The 12,497-nt window shown below is 38.0% G+C and overlaps 1 protein-coding gene across 1 annotated transcript in view; it reads left to right on the forward strand.

The window, feature by feature from the left end:
* The first annotated feature begins 314 nt into the window (after positions 1–314).
* Trdmt1 (tRNA aspartic acid methyltransferase 1) overlaps positions 315–12,497 on the forward strand; it is a 47,040-nt gene continuing 34,857 nt past the window's right edge. Inside the window, exon 1 of the mRNA XM_051205854.1 lies at positions 315–397. The gene's annotated coding sequence lies outside the window, so the exon portion shown is untranslated. The remainder of the gene's footprint in view (positions 398–12,497) is intronic.

Genomic DNA, 12,497 nt, shown 5'->3' on the forward strand with positions numbered 1-12,497 from the left:
AAGAGCCGAAAGCCAAGAATATGAGCTGGCTTTTGAACTCACTTCAAGAATCTTCTGACTTGGGCTTTGGCTTTGCTGGAAGCCTTGTGGTACCACCCTCCAGTGTGGCTGGGGTGACTCCCTATTAGAACTCATTTCAGGAACCATGTCTTAAGATCCCGAAATCTTGACAGTGTCACTTTAGCAAGTACTGTGGAGCTTTCTCTGGAACTCTTCTGTTTCTAATTTGGTGGCTGGAAAACCTTGAAAGAGGCAATGCGTCATGACAAACATTTCTTTTTTTCTTCCAGATACAGGCTTCCAGTGTGAAGCCAAACCATGTGGTTGAGATGTGTCTGAGTCTTGCCTTCTGAAGCCTTTTCTGGAGGGAATCTATGGAAAGAACCCTTGTGGGAAGGTACTAGTGCAGTGGTTCTCCAAGAGTGGTACCCTAATGGTCAACATCAGCACTACCTGGGGATTTGTTAGAAACAGTCCCCATCTCAGACAAACCTGGGTGGGGCAGTATCAGTGTGATTCTGAGAACCTTGATCATAGTGAATCATTGGTGTTCGTGGGCATATAGAGTATGAATCATGTTGTGGTTGGACATTGAGGGAAATTGGTCAGTCTTTGCTTATGAAGGAAGGAAAAAATGCTTATGAAGGAAGGAAAATGATAAAAAAAAAAAGCAGACTATGGGCGGGTGGGCTCATCTGTAATACCAGCACTTGGGAGATTAAAGGCAGGAGAACCAGAAGTTCAAAGCCAGCCTCCACTACACTACACAGTGAATTCCAGGTCAACTTTGGCTATATTAGCCCTCCCTCCCTCGCTTCCTCTTCCCCCCTCTGTCTGTCTGTGTGTGTGTGTGTGTTCCATGCATTATTTTTTAGTGTTGTAGGTATGCATTCATTTGTGCACATATGTGTGGAAGCAGAGATTGCCGTCAGGTGTGTTCCTCTTTCACTCTCATCTTATGCCTTTTGGGACAGATTCTTTCACTGAACCTGGAATTCATTGATGGCAGCTGACAGGTTAGCCGGTACGTGCTAACCATCTTCCTGTTTTAGGTTCCCTCTTCCAGCATTGGGACCACAAGCAAACACAGCTATACCTGATGTTTTATGTTGATTCTAGGTATCTGAACTCGGATCTTCAGGCTTGCCAGGCAAGCAGTTAACTGGCAGTGCCATTTCATCAGTCCCGAAGCTCTATCTCAAAAATATAAAATGTATTTTTAAAAGGCTTTTATTGAAATAGAAAATAAATAATAAACATCTGGCCTTTCATTTGTTGACTAGTTGCTTGCATGAACCTCAGAGATGGCAATCAAGATGAATAGGTAATTGTAACATATACTATGACAGAAAGAAAGAAAGAAAGGAAGGAAGGAAGGAAGGAAGGAAGGAAGGAAGGAAGGAAGGAAGAAAAAAGCATTCCACCAGGCAGTGGTGCACACCTATAACCCCAGTACTTGGGAAGCAGAGGTAGGTGGATCTCTGTGACTTTGAAGTCAGCCTGGTCTACAGAGCAAGTTTCAAGACAACCAGGACTACAGAGAGAAACTCTGTCTCATAAAAACAACAACAACAAAAAAAAAAAAAAAAAAAAAAACCTGAAATGCATTCCTTTCCATATTAGGACAGAAATTTAACACAGCTTCATAAAATCCTATATTATTCTTATATTCCACTGACTTAGCCAACTCCATCTGTCTCTTGAGACTCCAGTTTCTACATCTGAAGACCATATGCATTACCATTCTCCATGACTTATCTCATTGGAATGGGACAAGGGATTCAGTGTGTGTGAGAGAGACACTGTGCAGTATTGTGAGTACCAAGAAATGAAAACCATAAAGATTGAGAATGATTCATATAAACACTGACATTTAGGGAGTGATTAGAAATAGACACAAAAATTACCTGCTTATTTTAATTTCCCTGTGACCTATGTAACGTTAAGGTTTTATTTTGTCATGTTTTGCTTATTTTCATTTCTCTATAAAAATTACATTATGAAAGCTACTCACATAATCATTGTGAAAACAAAATTAAATAAGTATGAGAAGGCAGTTTTGAAAACGCAGACATTACCATTTTTTAGATATTGTCCTTGGGGGTCTGTTATTTGTTGTGTGGGTTGAAGAAGTTTCATGAATGTTGACACAATGACATCATCCAGGAGTTGGGACTAAGTGTGTGCATCAGCAGATTTTATGATTACAAAGATTATCTGTGTTTATTCGTGTACTAATTCAGCTTCAGTGGAATGTTTCCATTTCTTATGAAATGGGGGAGATCCACAATCATTTCATTAATGAAAGAATCTAAAATTGGTATTGTTTCAACTGGTAAATATGCCATCTGTCCTTTCCTGGGGAGATAGGGACTTGAGATGAATTTTAAAGAAAGCAGCAGACATAGGGATAGCTCTCAAAGGGAGACACACACACACACACACACACACACACACACACACACACACACAAACACACACACACTTCCTGACATACTAGGAGGAAAGAAAAGGTCTCATGCAACTATGTGGATTAGGATATAGGGTTCCCAAAAAAAAAGTATCATAAACCAATATAGAAGAGAAAACCAGATATTTATTAAAAAGTTCATTTCATTTTATCACATTAATTATGTATGAAAATCAATTTATTAAATATGGAAAAGGAGAATGTAGACACGAACTCTGCTCATTTTCCCAAAGGACCTTCTACGCTGAAACAGCAGAGTAGATGGCAAAGGAAAAGTACATTATTTAACTAAGAAAATGAAATATTTTGTGCATCATAAAACATAACAAACCATGGGAAAATGATGGGGGAGGGATTGTTTCTAATATAGGAACAGCCAAGAGAAAAAGTAAAAATAAAATGTTATAAGCAAATAAGAAATACATATTATTCCATTAGAGGAAAGACAAAAATCTAGTAATTGACAAAATAAAAAATATCATATGGCCAATAAATGAATAAGCATCTTTGATATCAATGCAAAACAAGGTGAACAAAACATGACTTTTCATCTTTTAGCTTATAAAAGAAAGCATTTGTTTAAATGGATGTAGAAGACAATAGTTCCCTGTCATTGCTGGAAGGATTTGGGTTTCTTCCCTTTCTGAAAATCAGTCTGTTCACAGATTTAGGAAATAATATTTTTTTTACAAAGTCTCCCTAATTTTAGAGTACCTGATGAAAATATCAGAAATCTTTGAATGTTAATAATTGGGAATGTTCCTTCATGCTGAGTTTTGTACAGAGGGAATTTCCTAAATAATTGAATACTAAGAAAATAGGAAAATATATTTGTTTTTTTGAGCCATCAAAACAAGGTGTAAAATGCACTCAGAATATGTGAAATTAACGGCCATGAGAGGACAAGACATAATTGAGATTTACAGAAGATGTCCTTGTATTTATACACTTGTGTTATTTGTTTTATTCTTCACAACAGGCAGTAAAGATAATATTTAAAAGTTGATGTGTCTAATGAAGTGCAGAGCCAATAATGATGACATATGAAGAGGCTGAGATTGTGTGTGTGTGTGTGTGTGTGTGTGTGTGTGTGTGTGTGAGTGAGTGTATTAGGAAAAAGATTCTGATTTGGGTAAAAGATAATTAGTACAAATTAAGGAGAAACATTAAAATGTCAGCCATGGGTGTCTCACATCTCCTTTTCTCTTTATATGTTTCCCTGTATTCTAAATGCAGTACAACGGCATGAGTGCTTTATCACTTACTAAATGGAGAGAGAATGGGCAGATGCGAGAAATTGAGACTGAGCTTCCTACACTCTGTGCATTTCAGGTGTATGTTTATCAGTGCCTTTTAGGAGACTTTTAAAAAGCCTGGATCAAATTAATGATATTAATTATTAGCATTTTCAAAATCAGAAACTTTTCAAGGGTATATAGGCAACGCTCTTTCTCTCCCTCTCCCCACACTCTTCTATGATTTGTTCTCAACTGAAAGTTCAGAAATCTGTGCTCTGCAGATTCCTGACATTCCTTCCTAACCAGAACCATCTTGAACTGCTAGTGTGAAATTCTTCCTCAAAATAACGCTATCTTCTCCATCGTTGGTGGATGATGTTCATATTTTTTTCATAGCTAGTGTTATCATATCACTTTCCTTCTTTATAAATCAATCTGTTAACCTGGTGAACATCAATTCATGTGACATTGAGCAAATCACAACATTTTCTTTCTTTCTTCCTTTTTTTTTTTTTTTTTTTAACATTCCTTTTTATTTTCTTGTAGTGCTATTGATCAAACCCATGGCCTTGCATAGACTATGCAAGCACTGTAACACTGAACCTCACCAGCCATCATTCTTCTACATATGTATGTGTTTTTAGGTTTGTTACCACTATCACTATTACTGTTATTATTCGTTTTTGAGACAGAGTCTCATTGCCTAGATTGGCTTGGATCTTGCTATGTAGCTAATGCCTCAAGGTCATCATCACCTGCCTGAGCTGGCAGAATGTTGGGATAACAGGTTTGCACTATCATGATAACTAACACTCAGCCTTTTCTCTTCCTAAAAAAAAAATCACATGTTGTGAAGTTAAAAAAAGATTGATATTAATAAACATTTTAATATTTTCTACCCTCTTTTGGGGGAGAGGGCTTTCAAGACAGGTTTTCTCTGTGTATCTTTGGAGCCTCTCCTGGAACTCACTCTGTAGACCAGACTGGTCCAGACTGACCTTGAACTCACAGAGATTTGCCTGTCTCTAACTCTCACTTGCTGGGTTAAAGGCATGCACCACCACTGCCTGGCCCTCTCTGCCTAACAGATTAGTGAATATTGTTTAACTTGATGTCAGCTTAGTAGAACATTCTTCTGCCAACTATAGAAATGTGGCTGATTTTAGCCACTCAGTCCAAGTCTCTTTGGGGAATTTAGATATTTTAACTTAGTAGCAACTACCTAAAATGGAAAGGAGGAATTCATAGTCCATTTGCAGCAAAAAGTTGATTCTTCAAGATAAGGGTTGATGGTCTCTGTGTAGCAAGTATGAAAAGCAGTTTTGAGAAAATGCTATGTTTGTTTTAGGCTCATATGGGTTACTTGGAAACTTAAACATCACTTTTAAGAAATAAAAATTAATGCAAGCTTTTCTTATATAGAGTAAAGGGATATAATGAAGCCAGGTCTAAGGAAGTGAGTGCTATTGCATTTTAATTGTTTTATATAACTCTTGGGACATATGCAAATAATGCCAAATAATACTGCTGTATATCTAAACTAATACTTAAGAAACAAGGGCAAAATAGTCAACTCTTGTGTAGAATCTTTCTTTGGGCTGTAGTTTATTAGTTTTGATAATGTAGTCATTAATCTGAAGATGAAGAATATGAAGAAGAAAAGATTTTATGGCGTCTCTGTGCATGTGCGTGTTTCTTTTTCCACACACTGCTGGGTCTGCTTGTATGTTGGTTACCTTTAGTGGATTCTAAATGCTCAGGTGAATTTACTAGAGCAAAGAAGTAACAGCTCTTGATGACATGAGGCTTTGTTTACTGTAGTTCCAACATTTGCCAAATATCCCCACTTGGAAGAATGAAGGCTGTAATAGGATATAATAAGGGAAGATGTCTTGTTAAGTAACTCACAGATTGACCTCTTGGTAATATACTCTTTGGGGCAGTGTGTGTGTGTGTGTGTGTGTGTGTGTGTGTGTGTGTGTGTGTGTTTGTGTGTGTGTGTTTGTGTGTGTGTGTGTGTGTGTGTGTGTGTGTGTGTGTGTGTGCTGGGAATTGAACCCAGAGCCTTGTGCATGTTAGGCAAGCTATTATTCTATCACTGAACTATACCCTCAGAATATAATACATTCCTTTTATCAATAAGCTACAGTATTATTCGAAAAAATGGGCTAAATCATATGTTATGGCAAAGTCATTTAGAAAATACAAAAGATGCAGGTAAAGGAGATTGCTTCCATGCCTGATGGCATAGGTTTAATCTCAGATTCCCACATAATGAAAGGAGAGGATCATTTCTTGCTGATTGTCATATATTGCCACACATGTGGGTGTTCATACACACTCATACATAACCACATTCACACACCCACATCAACCCCCCCTACATATACACTAGTAAATATGTATAGATAAATAAAACAGCTGCAGAAAAGATTCTGGTGAATCATGAGCTGGACTTCCAAGTTCTCCCCAAAGCTGTGCCATCAGGCATGATTCACAAGCTTTCAGAGTCTCTGTATTTTATCTCGACAGCTCAGAATAGATTAAATCAGTGATTTACAACCTAGTTCCCATGAAGCCATTTAGAGGTAGCCAGATGGGGTAGAAGAGGTGATCAGGTATTATTCTCAGTGTGCTAGTATTAGTCTGGTGTGTGTGTGTGTGTGTGTGTGTGTGTGTGTGTGTGTGTCTGTGTACATGTGTCTATGTGCATTTGTGTCTGGGTGCATGTGTGTATATGTATACATGTCTGTTCATATATGTCTGTTCTTATACATGTATGTCTCTGTGTGTGCAGCTCTATGTATGCTCATGCATATGTATGTCTGTGTGTATCTCCATGTGTGAACCTGTTCTGTTTAACCATATATTTCTACACTGATTCTAAATAAAAATTCTTTTGAAAAAAATGTTCTATCTCTAAAAAGTATTGGGAAAAACACTGGACCAAAAAATTGTTGAGGTTCCTTCTACCTCAAATTTTCTGTGAGCCCTTGAAAAAGGTTTTGAAGACCGACTCCCATTATTTTTACAACCCTTAAAATTTGCATGAAACATTTTTCAACTAAGAATTTCAGAAACATCAAAGAACAAAATTGGCATTATAACCTATAACTGAGGTAAGTAATCAGGCTCATAGTTTGTACATTTTCAGAGAAACTGTAAGTTTCCTTTGGAGTCTACCTTTTCTCTTTGTGGGAAGCAGGAGATGGTAATATTCACAGCTGTATGTTGTAGAATATACTTTTCAGCAGGAAATTTCTTATCCTTAAAGTCATCAGGAAGTTCATTTTCCATCTGGTCTTTTTCTCATGAGAGTTTATCCTGTCCCAGATAGAATACATTTCCTTTCCTGTTTCTTTTCCTAGGTGACAACTATTAGCAAGGACAGTGGAAATGAGATGGAATGTTTGCTGAAAAAAAATGCTCTTGCCTTCATTTTTTCCATAATTTTTTGAGATACCTATTTTAAAATAATGTTTAGTTTCCTTTCTGTTGTGGGAAAATACTGACTAGATTTAACTTAGGGGAGGAGAGGATAGTGTGTTTACAGTTCTGGGTCATAATGGATCATCGAGGACAATCAGGTAGAAACTTGAGCAGAAGCTGGAAGTGGAAACTGAGAGAAGGCTGCTTGCTGGCTTCTCTCAGGCTCGTGTTTATCTGGATATATATATATATATATATATATATATATATATATATATATATATATATAGCTTAGGGTCACTTACCCATGGAATGGAGCTGCCCACAGTGGGCTGAGCCCTCCTACATAAACTAATAATCCAAACAATCTGCCACAGACATGCCTACAGGCCGATCTGATCTTGGAAATGCCTCAATTGAGACTCCTTCTCAAGTGACTTTAGACAATGTCCAGTTGGTAGCTGTGTTCAGTTGACAGTCAGTGTCTAGCTATTAATTAACTGTTTGAATATGAAATGTCATTTAGTTCCACAATTTCAGGCAAAGGGTGACTGGAGCCATTGCTTTAACTCTGAGGTGAGGGAGAACATCATGGGAGTGGGGAATATGAGGAAGCTGTTCACTTTATGGTGTCCAGGAAGCAGAAGAAAGATAGGGAGGGGCCAGGAACAAGATGTGCATGTCGAAGACAGAAACCCAATGATCCATTTCCTCCCACTTAGTTCTCACAACCTAATGGTCCACTCACCTATGAACAGTCTATTGACAAAGTCAGCATCCTCGTGTTCCTATTACTTCTCAATAGTACCAACACCAACAGGAAGCAATCCTTGTACACAAAGCACTTGGGGCCATTTTATCTCCAAATAATAATGTTAGGCTAAGTATTTTAATCATTATTTAATCTAAAACCCCATGATCTATTATTGCTGAATTTTTTATGTTCACTTGGTCTCAGAGAAGTTAAATGACTCTCCTCAAACCACACTGGAAGGAAATTCAAGGCTGTCATTTCCATCTATATTCTAGCTCTTGAGATTGCATTCTTATCCATAACACAATTCATTACAGAATCATTTCTTCAAAGTCAGTACAGAGGCATACTCTAAAAGTAACTTCTGAACATTTCTTCTGAATATAACTTCCTCTCCTGAGGACAGTTATTGTTAATTTATTCTAAATGATGACTTTCTCATTTCCTCTGCAATCTATAAGAACCATTCTTTTTATGTGTAAGTGCTACTTGATCTTTTCTAAAATTGGCATAGCAGGGTATTGTCTCTTGAGATGTGGGCCTATATAGGAATCCAAAACTCATTTTTTTTTCTTTTAATTTAAAAAAAGTTTTTTTCATTTTACATACCAAACTCAGTTCCCCCTCCCTTTTCTTCTCCCACCCTCCTGTTCCCCCCCTTCCCACCCTACCCATTCTCCATCCATTCCTCAGAGTGGGTAAGGCTTTCCTTGGGGAGCCAACAAAGTCTGGCATACCAAGTTGAGTTGAGACAGGAACACCCCCCACCTCCTCACCCCACCCCACCCCATATCAAGGCTGAGCAAGGTATTCCACCATAGAGAATGGGCTCCAAAAAAGCCAGTTCATGCACCTAGAATAGGTCCTGGTCCCACTGCCAGGGGCCCCACAACAGATCATAAGTGCCACCCATATTTCAAGGGTCTAGGTTGGCCCCATGCAGGTTCCCCAGCTGTCAGTACATAGTCTGTGAGCTCCCACTAGCTCCTGTCAGATGGCTCTGTGGTTTGCCCCATTATGAACTTGACCTCCCTTGTTCACGTGATCCCTAACCCCTCTCTTCAATTGAACCCCAGGAGATCAGCCCAGTGCTTGGCTGTGGGTCACTGCAAAAATTGCTCAACATCTTTAGTCATCAGGGAAATACAAATAAAAATGTCTGTTTTGATACCTTGATCAAAACATAGATAACAACTTAATGCTGGAGAGATTGTGGAGTAAGGAGAACACTCCTCCACTGATGGTGGGAGTGCAAACTTATACAGCTGTGGGTGCCCATAAAGATGGTTGCACTCTATCTTGGCACAAGAACAGAGAGTTCAAAACTGTCCTCAGCAAGTCATAAGACCTAGAGGTCAAAGGTATGGCTACAGTAGGATGTTTGGCTGTCTTATTCTAAATAACAACAGACCTAAATCTGAGGTGTGGCTACTCCTGACCCTCAAGGCTAGGGAACAAGAAGTTGAATCTAAGGTGTGGTTACTGAACCCTTAGAATAAGTGATGCAGAAAAGTTTCTTTGTTCCATGTATGTGATACTGTGTTACCCTTTTTGGATAAGGTATATAAGAGTGGTAACTCATGGCATTTCAGCACTGACTTATCTGCCCTCCCGACTTTTATTCTGTGTTACTGCCTTTTCTTTATTGTCTATACCTAGCCTTTCCCTCAGCTGCACACCCCCCACTCAGGTATGAACTTCTTTCCCCATCCACACACTCCCACTCACAGGTACGAACTTGGGGCTGTTCAGCTGGTTCTGATTGCAGCCCCACAAAGATGGTTCCTGACATACCCACTTTGGAAATCAGTATGGTGGTTCCTCAGAAAATTGGGAATCAATCTACCTCAAGACCCAGCAATACCACTTTGGTCATTTACCCAAAGGATGTGTAATCATACCACAAGAACATTTGCTCAACTATGTATATTTATAGAAGCATTATTTTTGTTTGTTTGTTTTTTTGGGGGAGGAGTTCAAGTTTTTTTTGTGTAGCTTTAGAACCTGTCCTGGAACACACTCTGTAGACCTGGCTGGCCTGGAACCCACAGAGATCTGCCTGCCTCTACCTCTGGAGCACTGCAATTAAAGTCATGTGTCACTACCGCCTGGCTAGAAGCATTATTTGTAATAGCTAGAACCGGAAACAACCTAGATGCCCCTGAACCAAAGAATTGATAAAGAAAATATGGTACATTTACACAGTGGAGTATTAATCAGAAGGAAAATATCAATGCCATCCAAATCACATTTCATGTGCAAAGAGTCACTTGGATAACAAAAAGTCGGAAAATGATGGCCAAAATTATGTTAAGCATCTGGCAGACATCAGTAAGTTTTGATAGATATTAGTGACAGGCAGGAGAGAAATAAGGATTCCAAGACATTCAAAGAACCCCCTCAATGATTGAGTGTATGCTGTTATTATTTTAATATACTCCTTGTGATTATATTGTGTCCTTAACTATTTGTAATACATACATTAACTTTATTTTCTTGGTGTTCATTTGCATTGATTTAGAGATTTTCCATTGTAAGAGAAAATTCACTAAAAATTCAAAGTTTTGGTATTTGTTTCTATATTTAAACTTTCTCCTCTATCTACTAATATTACATACATTCTTATTCAGTGACTTCCCATTGTGTTGCCACTAACCAAGCCTCCCTATTGCCCCTCAAAGAACACAAATCTGTACCACCAATGCATGTACCATCATGAATGTACATGTACCATGTATTAGTGCATTTGCATTACAGAACATGAGTAAAGGTTAGAGGACAACTAGCAGGGTTCTCTCCTTCTACCATGTGGGTCCTGGGTATTGAATTCAGATTGTCAAGCTTGGTGGCAAAAACCTTTACCTCCATCTCCCTAGCCCTAGTTTCCATTCTTTAAGTAACTATCACATGCGATTAACTCTAGAGGATAAATATCATGTTAAAAAAAAAAAAAGACATGGTTCATGTGAGGTGAAAATTGGGCTAGGGGAAATGGAAAGGGTTTAGTTTAGAAACAAGGAGGTCGACATTTCATCAGGCAAGGGAGCCCCTGTAATTGAAATGTACTGGACTTTCTATCCTGAGTCTAGTAAAAAAATTTCCACAAGATGTCTAGGCAAGGCAAAGAACATAGCAAACAATATAAAAAGAAAAGAGAAAGGATGTTTGGGGAGTAGCAAGTAGTTATAATAGCAGAGACCAAGAAAGAAGAGGAAGTTAAGACCAGATTGTGAAGACACTCAAAAGTCATTGTCACCAGCCACTGTGGAGTATGGTCCTTTGACCCTCAGGGAGCTATTATTTTCATTAACTTTGCCATATATGAATGTACTGCTTTTCCCTATTGAGTAAGATGTTTGTCATATTGACAACCAGTTCTAAAATTCAGACATACTAGTGTACTTTTAGTAACAAAATGTCATGAGTCAACATGCAAAGTTTCTAATGGATCAGACATATTTATTACAAATCATATTCTCAAATTTCTCCTAACAAGACTTTTAACTATGGCAACATTAAGAAGAAATAAAAGATGCTCTTCCCAATAAGAATATTTTCTTTTCTCCAAATGGCTGCTTAGTCACACTGTAAAGTGTAGCCTCCACAAATCAGTCTGGGACTATATACTGAGGAACATAGCTCTAATACTTGGAATTCTAAAAACACCATGGCTATGTGATATTAATAGCATATGTGTGTCTTTGAAAAATTAATTAATTTTTAGAACACTAGTATTTGGGTTTTACCATAGGTCCCTGAGCTATTTCGTCTCAGGTTCTTGGTCACCCCAGCAGGATCAGGTAGGGGTTACATCTTGTGGAGTGGGCCTTCAGTCAATCAGATACTGGCTGGTTACTCTCACAGAATTTGTGCCACTATTGCACTAATATAACTTGCATGAAGGACAGCATGGTAGAGCAAAAGGTTTGACTATTCTTAAAGGTAGGCTTCATGCCAAGCAGTACATGGCCCACAGGAAATTAACTCAATGGCATCTTTGGAGTTTCATTGTCTCATAATATTGTGTCTTCCTTCTTCTTCTTTTAAATTATCCTAATATTTTTTATTTATATAGTTTTTCTTTTTTTATTTATTAAGGTCCTTTGCATATATATTATAGCTTCCAGTTTAGAGTTTTTTTTTTTTTTTGAGAGTGCAAATAAGTAGTTCTGTTTCTCATGCCTTCTCTTGAGCTCTTTTTTTTTTTTTTTTTTTTGCTTTGCTTAGTATCAATGTGGTAGCTTTTGTTTTATCTTATTTTATTATTATCCCACAGAAGTTTTCTGATGCGAGACATGAAAGGGGTGGATCTGAATGAGAGGGGAGGTAGGAGAAGATAGGAGGAGTAGAGAGAGGGAAAATTGTAATCTGAATATATTATGTGAGGGGAAAAATAAACTATTTTCAATAAAAGAAAAAACAGCATATGTTGGGGGAATTTCCCAAGGTAAAATAGAATTAATCATATTATTATTTATAAGCAAGGATCTTTCTATTATTAATGCACCTCCAGGGCTCTACTGTACTTAATTCTGGAGCCTTCTTTCTGGAAGAGCCTGGTAAGATTTAACTCCAAAGTGAGAATCACACCCCTAGAGAAAGTAGC

The sequence above is a fragment of the Phodopus roborovskii genome, unplaced genomic scaffold (genome assembly GCF_943737965.1).
Source record: "Phodopus roborovskii unplaced genomic scaffold, PHOROB, whole genome shotgun sequence".
In the NCBI taxonomy this organism is placed as follows: Eukaryota; Metazoa; Chordata; class Mammalia; order Rodentia; family Cricetidae; genus Phodopus; species Phodopus roborovskii.